A 22,737-nucleotide genomic window follows, 5' to 3' on the forward strand; every position below is an offset into this window, starting at 1 on the left:
CCGAAGGCCTCAACGCTGACCATTCAGCCAATGAGTCTGACAAAAGATAGACAACAACAACAACAACAATAATAATAATAATAATAATAACAAAAGTATTATTCCTGAAAATAGGGCTCATACCTCCCCATGTCTATAAAAACGAAACTATCATTTGTAACCTACGTTGGTAGAATTCAAAAGGGGTACTGGAAGGATTGCCTCTCACCCGGAGACCCCAGGTTCGATTCCCGGCCAAGTCAGGGATTTTTACCTGCATCTGAGGGCTGGTTCGAGGTCCACTCAGCCTACGTGATTACAATTGAGGAGCTATCTGACGATGACATGGCGGCCCCGGTCTAGAAAGCTAAGAATAACGGCCAAGAGGATCCGTCGTGCTGACCACACGACACCTCGTAATCTGCATGCCTTTGGGTCTGTTGCACCATGGGGTTTGGGTGTGGAAGGATTTCCTTTAGAAGGGGCTGTACACGAAACGATGGCTGCTGTCATCGCAGGCATTCTTCAAATACAGAATTCGAATAGATAGACATTACATCCCTCTGTACATTTCTAGGCGAGCTAATTGAACTGTCCTCCCGATATCTTACGGCTCATTACACACCGGGCATCCCTATCCAGTCCTTTCGCAGGAATAATAGCATACGTTTCAGGATACTGCTGCCGTTCTGCTAAGTTTTGGAATAACTTTCCAGCTGAAATGAATGAACTGTTGTTACCTGAGTTATCTCCAAAGTGAAGATTACGGCATGGCAAAGCTGTAGTGTACCAGAGTAGGTTTTATGTTTGACGAGAGAAAATACACGAGCGAGTTAAGTTTTGTATATACTTTAAATAATACAGTTAATAATGCAAATAGTGCATGTACTACCTAAGTAAATCACCCATTTGTTTTATAAATAGACCTACACAATCTGCTTTACACCGTAATGACACAGTACCTATCTATGACAACGATGGGAACAAAGAGCTAGAATTGGGACGGAAGCGACCGTGGCGTTAAGTAACGTATAGCCCCATTCCCCTGGTGTGAAAATGTGAAACCAAGGAAAACCATCTTCGGGACTGCCGACAGTGGGGTTAGAACCCACTATCTCAGCCATTTGCTCGGTCATTCTTAGCATATCGTTTATTCATGGACATTGAGCCACAAATGTGTAAGTGGGGTTCACTCTTTCTTCATTTCCATCCTCAAATTGTATCATAACATTTTTAGTAAATAAATATATGAAAACGAAAACCTGCTACCTGTTTTCCAGTCATTGACCGGGTCAGGGATGTGATGAATGAAAAATATATAGGCTGTTATTACAATGGGGTCGCCACTCCCAAGGTGATTTATTAATGAGTGATAAATGCTATGAAATGATAATGGAGAGTGTTACTGGAATGAAAGATGACAGGGAAAACCGGAGTACCCGGAGAAAAACCTGTCCTGCCTCCGCTTTGTCCAGCACGGTATCCAGCGGTGAGAGGCCGACGCGCTGCCGTCTGAGCCACGGAGGCTCAAATAAATACATATACTGTATACATAAATAATTCGAGGAAATTTGCTGTTATTGCTGAGAAAAGTGCCTACAACAGCCATGACAGCAATACATTTTTTCCCGGAAGAATTTGTGACAAACGAACACCATAGCATACAACAATGAACGTGGTCTTATGTTCCTGCGTCAAACTGATCAGAAATCTACCTGACCTGTTCGCACATCAAAGAGTAACAAGTGGATACTCCGCTACCGGTTGTTACACCGTGCATAGACCGCCCGTTATGAGCCTGTCATAACCAGAGCCGGGGATCGAAATTAGGCCAGCGGATGTGAAAGCACACGACATAAGAGTCCATTTTATTACCCATTTGTATGTGGATAAGTGAAGCATCAAACATCAAACGTCACCTAACATCATCAGGAATCACAATTTTATTTTCTATTTCTTTGAATACACTTATATAACATGTGTATATGACTTTACAGTAAAAGTGGCTATTTTAATATACTGGCACGACATTTTTACACTTACAACTGATATAGGCCTATGCATTTAGAGTTATCGCCCACGTGGCAGGTACTACTACTAGTTTTCATTCCGACCATGGAGGGGACGGCGGGAATCAAAGACGGTAACGCCGTCTCTGAAGCCAGGGAGATTTGATACGGTGAAAGAGATACTCCGTGGAGGTGACGAGGCTGACGGCCGTGGGATATACGCCTACTAGGAAATGCCCCGGCATTCACCTTAGTACAGGAGAATGTAAAACCATGGAAAACCAATGACAGGACAACCGACGGTGGCGACGAGCGCCTCTCCGCCTCCCGAATGCACACGATGTAGAACCACGATCCAGATGTGGCCACCGTCAGAGCTAAAGCAGACTCTGCAACCGCCGACTTTTGCGGATTCCCATTAATTGTTTACCTAGTATTCTCTTTTAAAAAGTTGGAAATCCATCCAACAACGCCCTTGACAAATTATTCGAATCCCTAATTAAACTTCCTATGAAATACAGTAATATTTGCCCAATCTGTCCTCTTGAATTCAAACTTTGAGAACTCCATTCAAATGTATTCGCCTCCTAATATCATTTCACCTCATCTCTCCCCTGACCAGCTTGAAACATACCCACCGCTAAATCGAGTAACTCTTGTCTCCTTACTCCCAGATCTTTCCAGCCCAACGATAGTAAAATTTTCATAACACTATTTCATTGTCTAAAACTGCTGTCATTCCCTCTCAGCCGTCATAAAACAGCATTTCCGAAGGTGACATTTTTTAATATTTAGGCATACTTTTATCAGGAACCATTAGAGCTACAGCAATCACACTCAGTGCATTTATTCAACAGTCTAAAAACTACAAGTCAGGCATTCAAAAAGGTTTTTAATAATACAAGCTCCTCTAAATTTTGAATGAGAAAATTTTGTTAAGAGCCCATTTTAATAGGGTAAAATTCTACTAAGGTGCAGACGACCGTCTCTCATTTTAATTACGAGTGTTACTAATTTTTACAAAAGAAATTATTTCGCCAAAATTTAACCCAAACTTGTGGCAGAAATTGGAATTTTTTCTTTAAAATGTGCTTTACGTCTCATCGACAGAGACAGGTCGTATGGCTAGGAGTGGGAAGGAAGGAACCATGGCCTTAAACAAAAAATGTGACAATTGGAAACTGCGGAAAACTATCTTCAGGACTCCCGCATGCAAACTGATAGTTAAGTGATCCAAACCGTGCAGCCACTCTCTCGATAAATTTGAATTTTTAAATATGAGTTGTTCCTGTTTACCTCGCTGTAGATGAATACGGGAGGTAGACTCTCGATATTATGCACCGGTTTTGTCCTCTCTGATGTCAAAAAGGCCTGCGAGTAGCGAACCTGCCTCTTATACGGATGCCCTGGGTTCGATTCCCGACCAAGCTAGGTATTTTTACCCAGGTCTGAGGACTTATTCGAGGTCTACTCACCTATTCTGAGAACAAATGAGAAGCTATTTGATAAGATAGTGACTCCGGCATTAAAACCCAGGAAAATTGCCAAAAGGAGTCGTAGCACTGGTCGTACTGAGCTGCGGTCACCTGACAGGCCAGTGCCCATTAGGGCTGTAGCATCGAGGGATTGCTTTGTTTAGCTTCTTGTTAAAAGATGAGATAGATTGCTAATTTTGGTACAAATAGTTTCTCACGCCTGCTTTCATCTTGGTTTAAAGGTAAGAAAGCCGAGATAACAGGTACATTTGTACTCAACAACATTATCTCGGTTTAAAATTTGACCAGAGAAAGGTTGGTCGGTAAAACAGGAAATCTAAAATTACAGCCTTTCAAGATGGCAGCTCGTAGACGGCTGGAATATTTAACTGAAAGAGAAAAATCACGACGAGATATATAACCAAGATTATCCAATAAAACGTCCTAGCTGGATTAAAAAAACGCGCTACATACTTTGAGGACTACGATTAACACTGATTTTGAAACACATTTTAGTTTATCTAAAGCTTCGACACCGTCCGTGTCATGCATGACCGAACACAACCTAGAATTCCCATCACATAGGTAGGTCTAAGATGAATTCTCGATTATAGCTTATATCCTTTTTTTTTCTATTTGCTTTTACGTCGCACCGACACAGATAAGTCTTATGGCGACGATGGGACAGGAAGGGCCTAGGAATGGGAAGGTAGCGACCGTGGCCTTAAGGTACAGCCCTAGCATTTGCCTGGTGTGAAAATGGGAAACCACGGAAAACCAATTTCAGGGCTGGCGACAATGGGGTTCGAACCCACTTCCTCCTAGATGCGATCTCACAGCTGCGCGCTCCTAACCGATAGCTTGTATCATGTACGGTACAAGACTGGACGATTTTTTCATGAAGACTTAAGCAATACCGCCTCATTTCTTGAGTGAAATATACAATGTGTAAGCTATAATTTGTTTTACTTTTTATGATATGAATGCTTTCTGGGACCAAATTCAATAAGGATTCACTCTTTTGGAGTGTCATTTTAGGCTTGTTTCTTAGTTTCTGCTCAATAGCGGACATAATTTATGACAATTTTTTTTCTAGTTGCTTTACGTCGCACCGACACAGATAGGTCTTATGGCGACGATGGGACAGGGAAGGGCTAGGAGTGGGAAGGAAGTGGCCGTGGACTTAAGGTACAGCCCCAGCATTTACCTGGTGTGAAAATGGGAAACCACGGAAAACCATCTTCAGGGGTGCCGACAGTGGGGTTCGAACCTACTATCTCCCGAATACTGGATACTGGCCGCAGTTAAGCGACTGCAGCTATCGAGCTCGGTGACAAATTATTTGTAAACTCCGAACAGAATCAAAAACTTGTTTACATTTCCATAGTGGCGCCAGGTAGTCATTTGTTTCCCGTATGAAAAATTTCATGTTCAAATTCAGATTGAAACGAAAACTTAGTTTTGGTAAACCGAGATGATAAATTCTGTGGTGAATACAGAAGTGAGCGTTATCCGAGATGATGACATCCGAGTTTTGGAAATCTAAGATAACAGCAAAGGAAACTGATGTTTCTGAATATGGGCCTTAGATACAAACCAAAAATTTGGGACTTACACGTACAGCTTTTAAATCCAAGTGTCCGTGAGATCCAGAAAATTCAAGACGGCTGATTCGTTTTCAGCCGAAATATATTACGTTACATTATATAAAATACTAAGTGCTGAGAAATGCAGTCTCTTACTTTACCAATTTTGTGCAAATGAAAGAGAGGTCAGCAGCCATCCAAGTCTGTCCCGCTCCACACACAAACCGGTACCACAGCCTCCGTAAGGCACTCCCAAACCACTTCATTATGACAATGTTCCAAAGGAACAGTTATGAAATTGCTTAGCTAAGATATGCCTCCACAAACATATCATAAAAAGTTATTGGCTTTCAAACCACGTCCAGCGTTATTCACAGGTTATTTTGCGAGTAGGCCTATATCATAATTTCACATACAAGCTGGTTTGATTCAACCCTCCACGCCACCCTATACTGTGATAACCTTTAAATTTCTATAGAACTACAAGATCCTCCACCTACTGCAATATGCGTCATATATGCTGAGTTCTTGAACTCCTAAATGCCCTTCAAAAATTCAATGAAGTTCTGAATGGCTCGAGATTTGTCTTATCAATTTATCTCTCCTTATAGTCAAATTTCACAAATCGTTCTCCACTTACAAACTGGATTCGGTGTCTATATTAATAATAATAATAATAATAATAATAATAATAATAATAATAATTGGTGTTAAGTCCCATTAGCTTTTAAGGTTTTCAGAGGAGCTGAGCTCGTCCCAAAGGTGTTATTTTACGTTTCATTTAATCTACTAACAAGAGGCTGGCGTATTTCAGCATCGTCAAATACCACTGGACTGAGCCGGTATCGAAGGCCAGCTTCTTCATTTGTGTGATCAGGTTTTCTCATCTCTCCTTTGGCATTCTTCTGTAACACCACATTTCGCAATCTTCTATTCTCTTTCTCACTGCGCTAGTAATCGTTCCTAGTGTTGCCAACTTAGCGGATTTTCCGCTAAATTTAGCGGAATTAGAAGACTGTCGGCGGAGAAATATATCATTTAGCGGACAGCGGATTTTTGGCTGATTTCTAGATTTATTATAGTGTTTTATCCATTTTACGTTTTCTAAAAATTTGTACTCCAATCTGTCTCGGAGCTAATCCGTATTTCTTGTCAGGAGCTAGCAGTTACATGAGGAAAACATGTTATTTGGATTTGATGTTATGAGATTATGGTATCATAAAATTGTAATGCGTGGGGAAATGAACTTATCTTTTAGTTGACGAATGACGACAGGTAATGAAACAGAGAGTAGCATTTATATTTTTGTTATGAAGGAAGAACTGGCATGTTCTGTGCGTGGCCCTTGAGGTAGGGGATTCACCTAGTTTGTACCCGGCACTAAAACGCCAACAGGTTTTAGCTCGCCGGTTCGCAGGCAGGGGGTTAATCCCAGTGAAACTCGCATATCAGGTGAGTGCAGATGTTTACATTTATTATTATTATTATTATTATTATTATTATTGCTCGTTTTTATTGCTCATTATTTGAGATCGGATTTCTTGTCGGAATTTTAGCGGATTCTTAGTAGAATTTAGCGTATCTTGGAAATATAAGTTGGCAACACTGATCGTCCCCGTTTCCCTTTCATATAATACCACGCTCCATACAAAGGACTCCAGAAAACTTCCTAAAATATGTACAACCATGTTTAAAGTGAGCAAATGTCCTTTCTTGAAAAAGGTTGTCCTTGCATTCACCTACTTCCTTTAAGACTTCACTTTCTAAAAACTAATATTTTCTACACATGACTTCGTTTGGCTGTATTTCATTACTAAAGCCCGGATGTTCAGGCAGTAATAAGTTAGAAAGCAAACTACGTTGTTCAGTAGGAAGCAAAGGCCAGCCCACTCTTCCGTTGCATAGGGGAAGTAACGTAAGTTCTAGGGGTTCTAATATGCCGTACTCCTAAGTTTATGCAAATCTCGCAGCAGAACTGTTGTGCAGTCAAGTGTATACACGCTACCCGCTTTAGTAAGTCTGCACACTAACCTATTAATACCTCAACATCCGGGCTCTATTCATTTATGCTACATAATTTCTTACTATTGACTGTGATGCCGTTCGACGCCTTCACAATCCTCTATTGTAACTAGCTTAGTGGCCTTGTTAAGTTCCACACTTCTTATCTTTAACCCTTTCACTGGTGAGTTAAAAATCCGCCCAGTTGTCCCTAGAGAGGGACTTTTTAAGATAAATATTTTGATGGATATATAAAATGTCTTGTCACTGAATTGTTACAGAAACTCACTAGGGAGATCTAAGGGTCTTCATTACTTCCCTTGTGTGTGGTCGATTCCACAGCAATCCCTAACATTCAGTAGAACTCTCCCAGAATCTAGAATTCGCATCTTTTCACGGCTTTACTCGGCTTGAAAAATTCTCAATTGGAGGGAAGTGTGTTGGGAAGTCTCTGGCTGTGAGACAAATGTGTGGTTCACTGAAAAATGGACACACTCTTCAGGATGCAGTCTTTTCCACGGCGAATTTAAACGTAAGGTTGACGTTTAGGGCTCAACTACGGTCCCCCGAGAAAATTCGAGCCGATGTACAATGCCGTACTTGCGCGCCCTCCAGAAGAGAGTAATATTTATGTTTATTTTATTTTGCTGGTGGTTTAACGATACAGTAATACGAGAGAGTGGTGCTAGTGCTGTTTGTGAACGGATGGCGAATGCGGAGAGTGCAACTGAGGGACGAGGGACCACGGTTTAGTAGAGTGCAGCTGAGGAGAGTTGACCGACTGCTGTTGTACTTTGGGACAGAACATGACGACCTCGCGTCACACCACTACTCTACAGCGGCAGCTCGGTGTCTATTAGCGGCTCATAGGACTTCCTATGTCTAGTGTACCCGGAGTTCCCAAATCGTCTACTGCACAACGCGATGAAAGGGTAAAGACTGAAGAAAGTGCGGGTGTGATTGACATATGACTTCCAGAAACTGAGGCTGTCATGCTTTGTCACCAAGTATAATGCAGCGTGTGAACTGTCGGAACAGTCCAGCTGAGGGACGAGGGACAGCGGAAGAAGACTGCCTTCTGTGTGCGAACCTTGTACCGCGTACAGACTTGTGGGACTGGTTGCGCGGGTGTAAACTGTGACGTGTGCGTCCGCGAACAGTGTACAGTGAGTTAATAGTGAACTGCCCTGGGGTCCAAGCGACACTTGCAGGAGTGTAACTGTTTTAGATCATAAGTGTTATACTGAATAAGTAGTGTGACTGAACAAAGAGACCGGGCGAGTTAGCCGTGCGGTTAGGAGCGCACAGCTGTGAGCTCGCATCCGAGAGATAGTGGGTTCGAACCCCACTGTCAGCAGCCCTGAAGATGGTTTTCCGTGGTTTCCCATTTTCACACCAGGCAAACGCTGGGGCTGTACCTTAATTAAGGCCACGGCCGCTTCCTTCCCATTCCTAGACCTTTTCTGTCCCATCGTCGCCATAAGACCTGTCTGTGTCGGTGCGATGTAAAGTAAAATACCAAGAATAAGAAGAACAACAACAAAGAGAACACAGACAGTGAGTGTTAACTGAAGTGACTGTGTGCCTGTGTAGTTTGTATAGCCATTAGAGTTAGTTAAACCTTAAGAGTAAACGCTACCAGTCGTGCATTTATTTATCTGCTACTCGCCCTCGCGGTACACTACATTTCACTGATACGAACTATCGTAGTATTTTACCCAGCAATTCAGATAGTGGCAAATCATCATCACTGTCATCAACCTCAACTTCACAGTGTTCACAGAATGGTTACCACGGCAGCGAGTCCCCACCCCCTAATTTCTATTTTTCTTTGCACTCCGTTCGTCCGTGCCCACTGATTTCTCTGCTCCATTGTAATCTTGACGAAGGTGAGCTGAATAACACCAATAGTGCTCCACTGACGTACGCTGAGCACAGCTGCAGTACCGAGTGTGATGGTGTGGTCACCGACCCTTGTAAGCATTTATGAATCCAGGATTTTGTTCGCTGCGTTTTTGTTAATAACTTCTAGAGCAGGGGTTTCCAATTTGTAAGGGCTCGAGGGCCATATTGGAAACCGTAGTCATGTTCGCGGGCCGCACTTAAATAATAGGCCAATTTTCGTAAAATTCTGCATATAGTAGGCCTACAAAAGTACCATTATGAAAAAATAATATGCATAATTCAATTGAAATAAGGGTTTGATAATTTTAATTACTTAGGTAAAACATTATTTTACAATTGCATGTCTGTCTGTTAGGTCATCTGCCCAGAGGCTGGTTAAAAGAGTGAAATTTGGAGCCGGGCTGAGCGGCTCAGATGGTTGAGGCGCTGGCCTTCTGAAGTTGGTAGGTTCGATGTTAGATCATTCTGAAGGTGCTCAAATACGTCAGCCTCGTGTCGATTGATTTACTGGCACGAAAAAGAACTCCTGCGCGACAACATTCCGGCACCTCGGAGTCTCCGAGAAACATCAAGAGTAGTTAGTGGGACGTAAAAATCAATCATTAGTATCTAAAATTTGGATTTTAATTTTTGAAAAATGAAAAATAATCCACTCAAATCAAGTGATTTTTTTAAAAAGAGGAAATAATATTAAAGAATGAACTAGTTCGGACTTGGGTCTATAACGAATATAAAAATGTATACATGTTTGAACGACTTATAAAAAATATTTTGTAACTATTCTTCACAATATTTATTAAAATGCTCTCGCGGGCCGCATTTTATGGCATTGCGGGCCACATGCGGCCCGCGGGCGCCATTTGGAAACCCCTGCTCTAGAGCAATGGTATTTGGAGCGAGCGATAAGAACATTGCTGATGTGATTCGCAACATCCTAGATTAAGGGAGTGATGATGAAAAGAACAGAAGACAACGTTGAGATTGACTTCGATTATCCGTCTGAAGTCAGTGCATAAAAGGACTCCTATCACTACGCTAACCCTCCTCCTGGAGCCACCATTAAGGGACATTTCGTCTTCTGTTCCACCTATTGAAACCCGAATTCCTACTATAAATATTGTTTGTGTAACTCACCTGCAGTGTAACAAAGGTATTAACCGTAACATTTCCCTGACTACGATTTAAGACTTTAGTTATTCAAATGCATTTCCATCTAATTCCTTCACAAATATCTGTATTAATATCATTATTTATATGTATGAAATTTATATTTCGGGAAATTCTCAAAGTAGGAATATAAAAATCTTTGTGCAGCGATATTTTTATATTGTTCGCCTCTGTAGCGTAGTGGTTAATGTGAGTAGCTGCCATCCCCAGAGGCCCGGGTTCGGTTCCCAGCTCTGCCACGAAATTTGAAAAGTGGTACGAGGGCTGGAACGGGGTCTACTGAGGTTCGGGTGGTCAACTGAGTAGCGGTAGGCTCGATTCCCATCTCAGCCATGCTCGGAAGTGATTTTCCGCGGGTTCCCCAATTTTTCTCCTGGCAAATGCCGGCACGGTGCCTAACTTACGGCCACGGCCACTTCGTTCTCTCTTCCTTGTCGATCCTTTCCGATCTCCCTCCCCCTTTCCACACGGCATAGCATAGCAAGGGAGGCCGCCTGGGCGAGGGGTACTGGTCCTCCTCCCAGTTGTATCTCCGATAAAATGTCACGTTCCAAGGACAATTTCCTTGAGACGGTAGACGTGAGATTCCTCGCTCCGTCCAAGGGAAAACCTACCCTGGAGAGTAAACGGGTTAAGAAAGGAAGATACTTTGATATTTCAATATAAATAAATAAATAAATCATTTATTTTATTGCCTAAAATACGTTTCTACTTTTGTTCTAGCTTCATAAGGTGCACAACACTTGTACATTATTTCCATTTAAATGATATGTATCAGCAAAACTTAATTCCAACCAAGATATTTGGGGCGACACCACCCTGGAAAGCTTTTGTGGATAGGGAAAAACTGTGTCGTATTAAGGAAGGCTGAAAAAACACTTTCCTTATGAGGAATATGTTGGAAGCATAGAAAAACTGACGTTATAGGCGAGGTATCCGTGAAACGATGACTATGCAGTACTGTACATTGAAATTAAACTAATTGGTATATTTTGTGACTAACATGTACGTACCTGTATCTATCTGTCTTCCCAAGTTTCTTTTTTTTTTTTTTTTTCACTTCAAAATGTCTAACAAAGATATTAACCACACCATTTTACTGACTACGATTTAAGACTAATTATTTCACATGTAATTGAGATTTATGAATCGTATAGGCGTTTCGTGGCACTTTCAACCATATCAACAGTAAGAAACTGCTATTTGCGAGAGCAAAACGTAAGTCTGTGTATTCTCACCGTCTCCTTGGAGAGGACAACGGTACAAGATCAATACTGCTAGGCGAGTCATCGGAATTTCCACTCAGGTAGTCCGTTCACTGCCATATATTGCAGTCGAGATCACAGCTTTGTTCCAGGCAATAAACCTCTCCAAGGTCGCGAGTTGGCGCTCAGAATTTCCGGCCAAAACCATCTCTCTGGCTGTGACGTCGAGTCTACAGAACAAGACTAAAACGTGGATGATTATTGATGAAAATAAGGGCTAGAAAAATTACTTTACTGAATGGGTGGCTAAACTTAGAGAAAATAAAACTCTGAGAATAAGTGTAGGTAAACTAATATCTCATCCGGTAATGGTTAAGAGTCCCGCAAAGCAGTATTTTTTTTTTGCTAGGGGCTTTACGTCGCTCCGACACAGATAGGTCTTATGGCGACGATGGGATAGGAAAGGCTTAGGAGTTGGAAGGAAGCGGCCGTGGCCTTAATTAAGGTACAGCCCCAGCATTTGCCTGGTGTGAAAATGGGAAACCACGGAAAACCATCTTCAGGGCTGCCGATAGTGGGATTCGAACCTACTATCTCCCGGATGCAAGCTCACAGCCGCGCGCCTCAACAAAGCAGTATTATTCGATCTGCGTTTTCTTCTACTGTACAGTATATATAAATGAAATGTCGTATGGCTTTTAGTGCCGGGATATCCCAGAACGGGTTCGGCTCGCCAGGTGCAGGTCTTTCTATTTGACGCCCGTAGACCACCTGCGCGTCAAGATGAGGATGAAATGATGATGAAGACAACACATACACCCAGCCCCGTGCCATTGGAATTAACCAATTAAGGTTAAAATTCCCGACCCGGCCGGGAATCGAACCCGGGACCATCTAAACCGAAGGCCAGTACGCTGACCGTTCAGCCAACGAGCCGAACTATATATAAATGATAGGATTAAAGAACTAGATTCACAAATATTGATTTTTTAGGGTGATGTTATACTGTATGCAGTAACAAACAAGGTAATCTTGTGAACGACTGAAAAAAAAACCCTTTACCATTGTCTGGTGTCCATTTGAAAACTTGTGGAACTGTTTGAAAAGTTAGACCTTAAGTTTCACCAAGAGAAAAAGTCCTTTCAGTTTTAATTAATGTGTTGATGGAGTGAAAGTACCTCATGGGGATAATTGGTGGATTCGGAAACTGATTGGTTCCACTTATATTTGGAGCCCCTGATATAGCTTTTCCTCGAATAAATAGTATAAGTTTCTGATTATTACCTCCTTCACTAACACTGTTACTCAGAAGTAGTTTAGTGGAAAGCGGAGGGGATCACTAAGTACTTAAAGTAGGCGTTGATCGAAATTCAAACACAACCAATCCCCACAGATCTACATTTAGGGAGATCGCCCAGGTGGTAGATTCCCGATGAGTTGTTTAGCTAGACTTCCCTTAAATAATTTTAAAGTTGGAAATTTATTGATTTAAAGTAATTATTACAATCCCTAACTCGTCGTCCTATAAATGTATATTTGCCCCAGTCTGTCCTCTTGAATTCCAACTGGGAATATAATAATCGAACCAAAGGAAATAATCACAGACTAATAACCGGGACTATATACTACATTTAAGAACAGGGGAATAATAGACAGGTGTTAATTCGAAACAGGGTAGTGCAGTACCCTGTAAGGGCTCCAGAGTATCAACAGCAATGGTGACAGGTTCTTGTTACACTAAAAAAGTGCAGGTCCTACAGAAAAACGTAAGCCGTTATAATCTTACCGTGAAGGAAGCAGTCAAATACTCCGAGGAGGCAGTTATCACGGTATCTTACCTGTAACAAAAGAACATGTTAACATTAACGACAAGGTAAGAGACTAGTGTTAAATTTAACATGTTATTAGAGGTGTTAGAGACCTAGGTTACAAGTAAGATATGAATGAAAAAGACTCAGCTGGATTTATTTATTTATTTATTAACGTATGACTGCACATGCTGTATATATACCTATAACATTACTGGGTCTGTTTACTTAAGACACGAGTAACAGACGGGTGCACACGAACTGAACGAATTCCACCCGCCTCATCTAAACTAAAACACAACCTGAACGACTTGCTTCCCGGTTAACATAACTTAACCTTACTTAACCTCAACCCATCCAACGTAACCAAATTTCGCTCCGTTCCAGTGTAAGATGGGGAAGATCAGTTGCTCAATTCAAGTGTTTGGTTTTAGCTGGGGCAGGTATAATCGTATAATCCCCTCAGTTCGTGTGCGCCGTAGTAGACTGGTGTCAACTCCGAAGAGGATACAGTAAATCTATCGGCTAGGCTACAACACATTCGACGCCATGTTGACAGGTAGTTTTAATGTACACTTCGAAATAATAATAATAATAATAATAATAATAATAATAATAATAATAATAATAATAACAACAACAATAATAATAATAATAATAATAATAATAATAATGCAGTCGTAAAGCTGGCTTTATATAAAAATTATAAAAAAAATGAACTGGCGAATTGGCAAACCATCAGAGCTTAACTTACTATTTATTTTAATTAGCACTATTCACAATACAATAGTTCTGGCAACATTTCAGTGAATTCCACGTAAGCAAGCTTGTCTGTGGGCTTGTACACATTACTTACATACATTTCATCATAAAACTCATTTCAATGAAATGAAATGGCGTATGGCTTTTAGTGCCGGGAGTGTCCGAGGACAAGTTCGGCCCGCCAGATGCAGGTCTTTCGATTTGACACCCGTAGGTGACCTGCGCGTCGTGATGAGGATGAAATGATGATGAAGACGACACATACACCCAGCCCCCGTGCCAGCGAAATTAACCAATTAAGGTTAAAATTCCCGACCCTGCCGGGAATCGAACCCGGGACCCCTTGTGACCAAAGGCCAGCACGCTAACCATTTAGCCATGGAGCCGGACACTCATTTCAATGACAAGTGGCAAAAAAGTGGGTTAATGGGAGGTAAGAATATGGGACCCGTCCAGTGTTGGTTTATTTATCTATTTTTTCCTTCATCATTTTAATAGTTATTGGAAAAACAAAGATATGTATTTAGTCACGTTTACATTGTTCTTCCTTTCTTTAAATTCCTATATTTACAAGGTAAAATACCATAACAAGAGAGGTAGTGCTTGTTGTACAGAGGAACGTAATTTGTCTCACTTAGCATGACATAAGTACTGAAGTTATTACAGTAGTAATTCATTACTGTTCGTGCAGTTATACAAACAGTAATTCTAGTACATTTAGTAATCTGTAGTGTTTTGAAAGGAGTTATCGCAGGTCAAAATTTATTATTTGATTCATATCTGAAGAAGACAGTAATATTTCTTAAAGCTCCTTATTCCACTTCTGGAACCTTATGTTTTAGATAGCAATAAAACAAAAGTTTAATCCCACATCTGTACAGGCGGGTGTTTTTATTAATTTCCCTGTAAAATACGCTGGACCTATGCACAACGAATCCTAAGCCTGATAAAGTGGAAAGTGTAATTAACAGGTTTCATTAATTTTTGCTGTGACGAAGTTCCGCAGAACAGGTCTGTACATGTTGTAGTTTTTGTTTTCAATTGATACAAGTAATGTCTTAAAAGCATTAAAGACTGTCGAACATTAAACACATAACACACCTGTAAAGAAAATGCACTATTAAACAAAGAATGACATGTTTTCGTTCTTGAAAGATCAGATTCTATCAAAATCATATTATTATTATTATTATTATTATTATTATTATTATTATTATTATTATTAAAATGACACTTTCATTCTTGAAAGATCAAATTCTATCAAAATCATATTATTATTATTATTATTATTATTATTATTTATTACACTATTATACAACTGGCTTTACGTCGCTCCGACACAGATAGATCTTATGGGGACGAAGAGATAGAAAAGTAGGAGTGGGAAGGAAGCGACCGTGGCCTTAATTGAGGTACAGCATTTGGTTGGTGTGAAAATGGGAAACCACAAGGAAAAAAAAAAACATCTTCAGAACTGCCGGCAGTGGGGGCTCGAACCTACTATGTCCCGAATGCAAGATGCATAGTATAATTTAAACCAATTGCCTCCACAAGAATATAAACTTTATCCACAACTTTACAAGTAGGGAACGGATGACAACTCCTCAGCTATTGATAATTCACGACTTCCTGGTACACGCTGTTCTGAGCAATGAACCTACAGCTACCTTGTCTGTGAGAAGTGATACGGCTCGTTACGTCTAAGTTGCATTTATCAAATGCCTTCCAAGGCCACCTCGCATTCTAGTGCAGACATACGCAACGGAGCAGAACATTTCGGGTGGATGAGCAGTGTTCTGAGAAATGGAAATCTGTTACATTACAAACAGTTTTTTTAAGCAACAACATGGACGAAAGAAGATTCAGTTCAGAGAATATTAATACAACAGAATAAAAGTTATTCCGCATCAAACATGTTATACAGGCTGTAACAATAAGTTGAAAACAAACTTCCATGACACATTCCTCAGATGAAAAAGAAGAAAAATGAAATGGGGTATGGCTTTTAGTGCCATACGCCATTTAATTTCATTTCATTAATAATAATAATAATAATAATAATAATAATAATAATAATAATAATAATAATGGCGTGTTGTCTCCGGAGAGGCCTGCTGAGAGTCTTTCGAGTTGACGCCCTATAGGCGACGTGCGCGTCTGTGGGAATGATGTCCTACGTAAGATGAATTCTAGTGATGAAGACAGAATCAACACCCAGCTCCCGAGCCAGATGAATTAACCAATGAAAGTTAAAATCCGCGACATGGCCGCGAATCAAAGCCGGGACTCCTTGGACCAAACGCCAGTACGCTGTCTACTCAGCCAAAGCGCCGGACTGCTACTAATAATTTATCATCAACTGGCCTACACCAAAGGTTTTCTTTAAAAAAAAGTATTTTACAATTTGTTGTACGTCACACAGATAGGTCTTATGGCGACGATGGGATAGGAAAGGCCTTGGAATGGGAAGGAAGCGTCCGTCGCCTTATGGAAGGTACAGCCCCAGAATTTGCCAGGTGTGAAAATGGGAAACCACGGAAAACTATCTTCAGGGCTGCCGACAGTGGGGCTTGAAGCCACTGAAAGAAGTCTTACAATTCACTTCATATTATTATTATTATTATTATTATTATTATTATTATTATTATTATTATTATTACTATTATTATTATTATTATTATTATTATTATTATTATTATTATTATTATTATTATTCATTTCTTTTCAGCCTGTTTCAAGTCATTCGACAGGGTCACGAATGGAATAATTAAGTCCCATCTAGCGGCAAGGATAGGAATTGTGCCGGCTGCCGAAGCCTGTCGCACTCCTCTGGAGCAATGATTAATAACTGACGGATGAAATGAAATTATATTTGAGTGTGTTGCTGAAATGAAAGATAATAGGGAAAAGCGGAGTTCCCGAAGAAATACCTGTCTCGCCTCCCATCTGTCCAGCACAAATCTCACATGAAGTGACTGGGATTTGAACCACGCCGGCGCGCTGCCGCCTGAGCCATAGAGGCTCCTTCATTTCATAATATAACTTTACAAAATAATGACGCTTTTGTAGGTAAATAATCAATTGTCTTTAATCCTTAAGTAACCAGTTTTACTACAACCCTGTAAGCTTCTAGTGTAGAAGGGGGCGGGCAAATATACAGTGCTTAAAACACGAAGCACCCTCAATGCAGACCTAGGACAGGCCAGTGGATTTACAGTAGTTGCGAAATAAGTGACCTCCGCGTTCTATGAACCATCCTGTGCATCTCTTTGGTGATGGCATGCGGGGAGCTTTACAGTCCGTAATCGAGTTTTTTTGCGTAAAATGTAACAATTCGAAACGGAATATTATGATGCTGTGTTTGTAATATAAACGTGGAGATATCACTTGTAATCGCGCCATGCCATATTAAATGTTTTCCACAAACAAAGAAATGCTGATTATAAAAGCAGTGGTGTTGTAACTGAGCAATCCCAGCGATTTTTATGGTCTGCTGAGGCCCAAATAAAACAGTAATGCTGTGTGTCGTGGTTCTTTTAAATAGAGAACTACGTACAGTCAATATGCTGGACCTCACAGTGCTACCAACTTTGATATTTACTCTGCCGACTCCAGGAAATGCTTCTTACAATGAAGAGTTTTTATCTTTTCCTACTAACAATTTGGACGTTTTCAGGAGTTATCAAGGTGCCCAAATTTTGCCCGGCAGGTGTTCTGTTACGTACCTTTTAACACCTTCAAATAACACCGAACTCAGCCTGGATTGAGCTCGTCAATTGGGCTCAGAAATCCACTCAGACAGGTAGGAAAGATTCTCACGATAAATCACTGTGTTACTGGAGTCATCAGTCCGCACAGTGGTTTGAACGAGGCTGCTCTCCATGCCAGCCTATCCTATGTTAATCTTGTTATTTATACGTAATTACTACATCCTACACTTACCCCAAATTGTTCCACATATTCAAGCCTTGGTTTACTTCTACTGTTCTTACTGCCTACAAAATGAGGCTATGTGGCTAAATGATTAGCGAGCTGGTCTTTGATCCAGGGGGGTCCCGGGTTCGATTCCCAGTCGGGTCGGGGATTTTAACCTTCATTGATTAATTCCAATAGCTTGAGGGCTGGGTAGGGACCCATCCTCACGGTCGGGCAGGTCGCGTAGACTGCGTCAGCTTCGAAGACCTGCACAAAGCCACATGCCATTATGAACTGTACGACTCGTTGGCTGAATGGTAAGCGTACTGGCCTTCGTTGGTTAATTCCAATGGCCCGAGGGCTGGGTGTTTGTGCTGTCCCCAACATCCCTGTAACTCACACACCACACATAACACTATCCTCCACCGCAATAGCACACTTACCTACACATAGCAGATGCCACCCACAGTCATCGGAGGGTCTGCCTTACAAGGGCTGCACTCGGCTAGAAATAGCCACAAGTAATTATATATTATGAACTGCTAATAATTTGCACCCAAAAAAAATTAAGAAGCTTGGCAAGTGCTAGGTGTTCAAGACGTGCCCTTCATTAGCATACAACACATGCACACAACCACCACACAAACTCACAATAGTGAATTCATCCCTACACATAGGCTTGGCATCAGGAACTATATCTGCATAAAAAGGCCTGAACCGCAATAAGTGCCAATTCAAAGGAAGTTCGAGACGGTCGTGAAGAAGGAGGAGGAGGAAGAGGAGGAGGAAGAGGAGGAGAAGGAGAATCGCTGCAAGCAAGTGATACCCCCGGACTTACAAACATATTTGAAGGCCGAGATTGGTCAAGGTTTTGTCTGAAGAACAATTCTCACTTGAGGTAGGAGATGATAATGATTTACTGACCAGCGATGTTGTGCATTTCAAGTATGCCCCGTTTCAGTTGAGCTAGAAAGAATATTTTCTATGCATACGGCTCTGTTAGCTGACAACCGAGGGTTACAATGTTGAGAACTATGATACTGCAACTCTCTCATTTTCATTTACTAACGGTTATCCCTGTTGCTGCAATAAACTACCTGTGTCATTGACAGAATCTTCATCTTCATCCACGTGTATTTACAATTTCTCCTTACCATGAAACCTGCTAATTTCCAGTCTGACAGTGGATATAAAATGGCGTAGCATAACAATGGGCAGCTTGTTTAGTAACCTTATTACCAACAGAACTTCACCAAGTAGCACGCGAATGAACGAATTTGTGGCACACACACATCCAGCTACTGTTAGCGCAATTCATCTACTTCCTCTTTCCGGGTCACAATCATCCAATCACCGCGACCAATTTCCCGGATGTTGCACTCCTTGGCGAAGTAGCTCGGCTCACACTACGTTCAGATGAGTATGTGTTTCCCGGCAACACAGTTACCCTCCGCATAGGCCTAGTTTTTATTTTGATTTGCTTAAGACCATTCATACCAATACCATCAGTTCTGAGACAGACGAAGATTTATGATTTTGGCAATAATGGCCACAATTCGGTATTGACTTTAATCGATGTTGTGTATTACGGATCCGCCTTGTCAATACAAGACAATACCTAGTTTATTATCCAACACATACTGATATAGAAGTACACGTCTGGAGAATATAAGAGCATTCTCTTCTTCAGTTTCTGGTTGAAAATCACTTAACCACATTGGACCTGTGGTTAAGTGGTGAGACCACAATGGTTCCAATGTATGGGACCACACCAGGATTACTTTATAAGAGAATATCGAAGGGAAAGCAGTACAATTTGATTACGAAAAGTAGAAGCATTTACCTTCCACTCCTCCATGGGCCATTAAGGTTTGGGTTTTCTTTAGCGGCCGTGGCCTTAATTAAGGTACAGCCCCAGCATTTGCGTGGTGTGAAAATGGGAAACGACGGAAAACCATCTTCAGGGCTGCCGACAGTGGGGTTCGAACCCACCATCTCCCGGATGCAAGCTCACAGCGGGCGCGTCCCTAACCGCACGACCAACTCTCCCGGTCATTAAAGCCTGTGCAGAGATGGTTTCGCTTCGCTTCTTATATAAACTATTTATCTGTAAAACATCTGGTCGATGTCCGATCAACTCGTGCGAAACCGGCGGAAAAGTATTAGAAGCCACTGGCGATCCGTCCAAATGGAGCACGGAGAACTCATGGCAGGTGTTTACAATACTACAGCACGAATGGTACACATTCGCGTTCTTTTATTAATACGATGTCCGGCTCCATGGCTAAATGGTTAGAGTGCTGGCCTTAGGTCACAGGGTCCCCGGGTTCGATTCCCGGCAAGGTCGGGAATTTTAACCATAATTGGTTAATTTCGCTGGCACGGGGACTGTGTGTATGTGTCGACTTCATCATTATCTCATCCTCATTACGACACGCAGGTAGCCTACGGGCGTCAAATCTGGCCAGCCCAACCTGTCCTCGGCACTAAAAGCCATATGCCATTTCATTTCATTCGAACTCCAGGGGGAATCAGAAGAAAAAAAATAGAATTAACGAAGAATGACTATTTTAACGAAAATATAGTACAGTGGTGAATAAATACATAAACTAAATTCACTGTAATGAATATTTGTTACAGTAGTATGCATGCTACCGTAATGTAACAGCTGTAGTGTGGTCCTGTGCTGAAGATCAAAGGAAATCAACAGGATTTAGACACAATTTAGCACATGTGACAGTACACTATACCCGTACTATTAAAAGGAGCATTTTGACTGATAGGTCTGAAGGGAGGAGCATTGCACGGTGTTGCCGCATTTCTGCAATCCTTTCTCCTTCCCCTCGCTTGTTCGTTTGTGCAGCGCTGTGTTCTGTTTTATATAACTTAGAAGTGAGAAGTTTGGCAACTCCAAGCAACACGAGGCTTACATCCATAGAAATCGCAGTGGGTCCGTTTCCATGGCACGCATACTCCCAACTCCCCAGCCAGGCAGACAGGAAACTGACCTCCCTCTAAGAACTGTCAGAACGCATCTTTATATATTACGACTATAATTCCATTGTCCAGTGAGAAAAGTTAGCGATTTATGTTTGTTTGTACTGTACGCACAACATTGACATTTTTAACACACAGAAGAAAGGTTCAGGGATGATTTTCGGTCGCTAACTGTGGCGGATGCCCGTAGACAAGCAATAATCAAGGCCATGCCGATTCTACACTCATTGACAATGGCAGCAGAGACTACCTGACCATAACTACGAAGCTACAATAAAAGAGATGTCTTTGGAATTAACTCGCAATAACATCCTGACCTCGAATTATACAAATTTAAGCTTCGAAACTTCGAATTAAACACATTTTTTTGACACTGATTAGAATAGGAGATTCAAGGGGAATAAACTTTACTCGAATTATTCAATTTTCGAATTAGCCCATCTCGAATTAACCACAGTCTACTGTATATGCCTTTAGGAAATGCCAGTCTACATTTAGTGCCAACATAATTGTCAGTTATACCTTCCTGTCTGACGCCAGCAGCCGCCATTGATAAAAGCTCTGGCCACGGAAGGTTTCAGACCTCTTTGCTTGTACAGTCTTCTCAGTCCGAATAGCAATTAGCTGAAGCCATACCAGTACTTTATTGTTCCCCTCTAATGTTTCTACGAACAGATTCTCTCACCTTGTTAATATTAGTTTTGTGTCCTGCGGCCTTTCATTCGACAAAGGACAAGACTATTAGAGCCACTCAAAGGCACGTGCTAAAAATCGCGAACGTCAGCAACGAAGGGGCAATGAAAGGCGGGGAAGTGAAGTATACGGTAGACTTAGAACTTAAATTTCAATAGTAGTCTAGGGTTTTAAAAATGGGAAAAGATCAGTCAGAACGTTCACTTACGGGCGTAACGCTAGTGGGAGTATACTGTTAGGAGTGACCCTCTATTCCCTCCCACGTTAAATTGTTATTTCGTATTCCCTCCGGAAGAAGTCCTGAGAATGATTTTCTGTGGTTTCCCTATTTTCATTTCCAGGGAAATGCTGGGACAGTTCTTATTCATAGGACACAATTCGATTCCGTCCACTTCCTTACTCAACTTATCATCATTCCTTTCATCTTCATTAGCTCAACTGGGGTTGGCTTCAGGAAGTGCATCCGGCCGTAAAGACATGCCATTTACATTAAGGAGCTCGGGAGAAAATAATGATATGGGACACAGCATGATTAATATCAACCACAAATTTGTCAACGCTGTGATTCACTCGTGGTTGCTATTATTTACCATTATTTACTCCCGAGCCCCTCAATTCACCTCACCTCCTCCCCGAACCTGTATCAAAAAACAGGATTAAGGGATACACGGGCATTTCTCCAGAGAAAAATAAGTAATTATCCCAATTCCCTCTTCACCAGGAAGGAACGGCAAGATTTCAACACGCCTATTTCCTCTCATAAAACGTCTTTCTGTTACAATTCTATAACATACTGACTGGCAACAGAAATCGACAAGAAAGATACGAATCACTTCAGTCGCATAGATTTCTTTCGCTAGTGGTTTAACGTCGCGCTAACACATCAAATGTTTTCGGTGATGCAAGGATAGGAGAGGGCTAGGATTCGAGAGGTAGTAACCGCGGCCGCAATGTCGTGTGAAAATGGAAAACCACGGAAAACCATCTTCAGGGCTGCTGACGGTGGAGTTCGAACCCGCCATCTTCCTAATGCAAGCTCACAGTTACGCGACCTGAACGAACACCAGTGTGTTTTAAGACCAACTTTGCTAAACAGGAATGACAGCTATCTCATTCGTAAGATAGAAGTAACAGACATGCAAGTAGCGAGAATGATCGTTGGTACAAACTCGTGGGAACAATAGCACGAGGGTACTCTGAATGCAGAGATAAATTCTAAGTTCCGAAAAAAACTC

General features: G+C 41.4%; 1 protein-coding gene across 2 annotated transcripts in view; it reads right to left on the reverse strand.

Moving 5' to 3' along the window:
* Window positions 1-22,737, reverse strand: part of LOC136865980 (beta-1,4-glucuronyltransferase 1) — a 467,674-nt gene that overhangs the window by 355,343 nt on the left and 89,594 nt on the right. The window lies entirely within an intron of this gene.

Source organism: Anabrus simplex, chromosome 3 (genome assembly GCF_040414725.1).
Source record: "Anabrus simplex isolate iqAnaSimp1 chromosome 3, ASM4041472v1, whole genome shotgun sequence".
Taxonomy (NCBI): domain Eukaryota; kingdom Metazoa; phylum Arthropoda; class Insecta; order Orthoptera; family Tettigoniidae; genus Anabrus; species Anabrus simplex.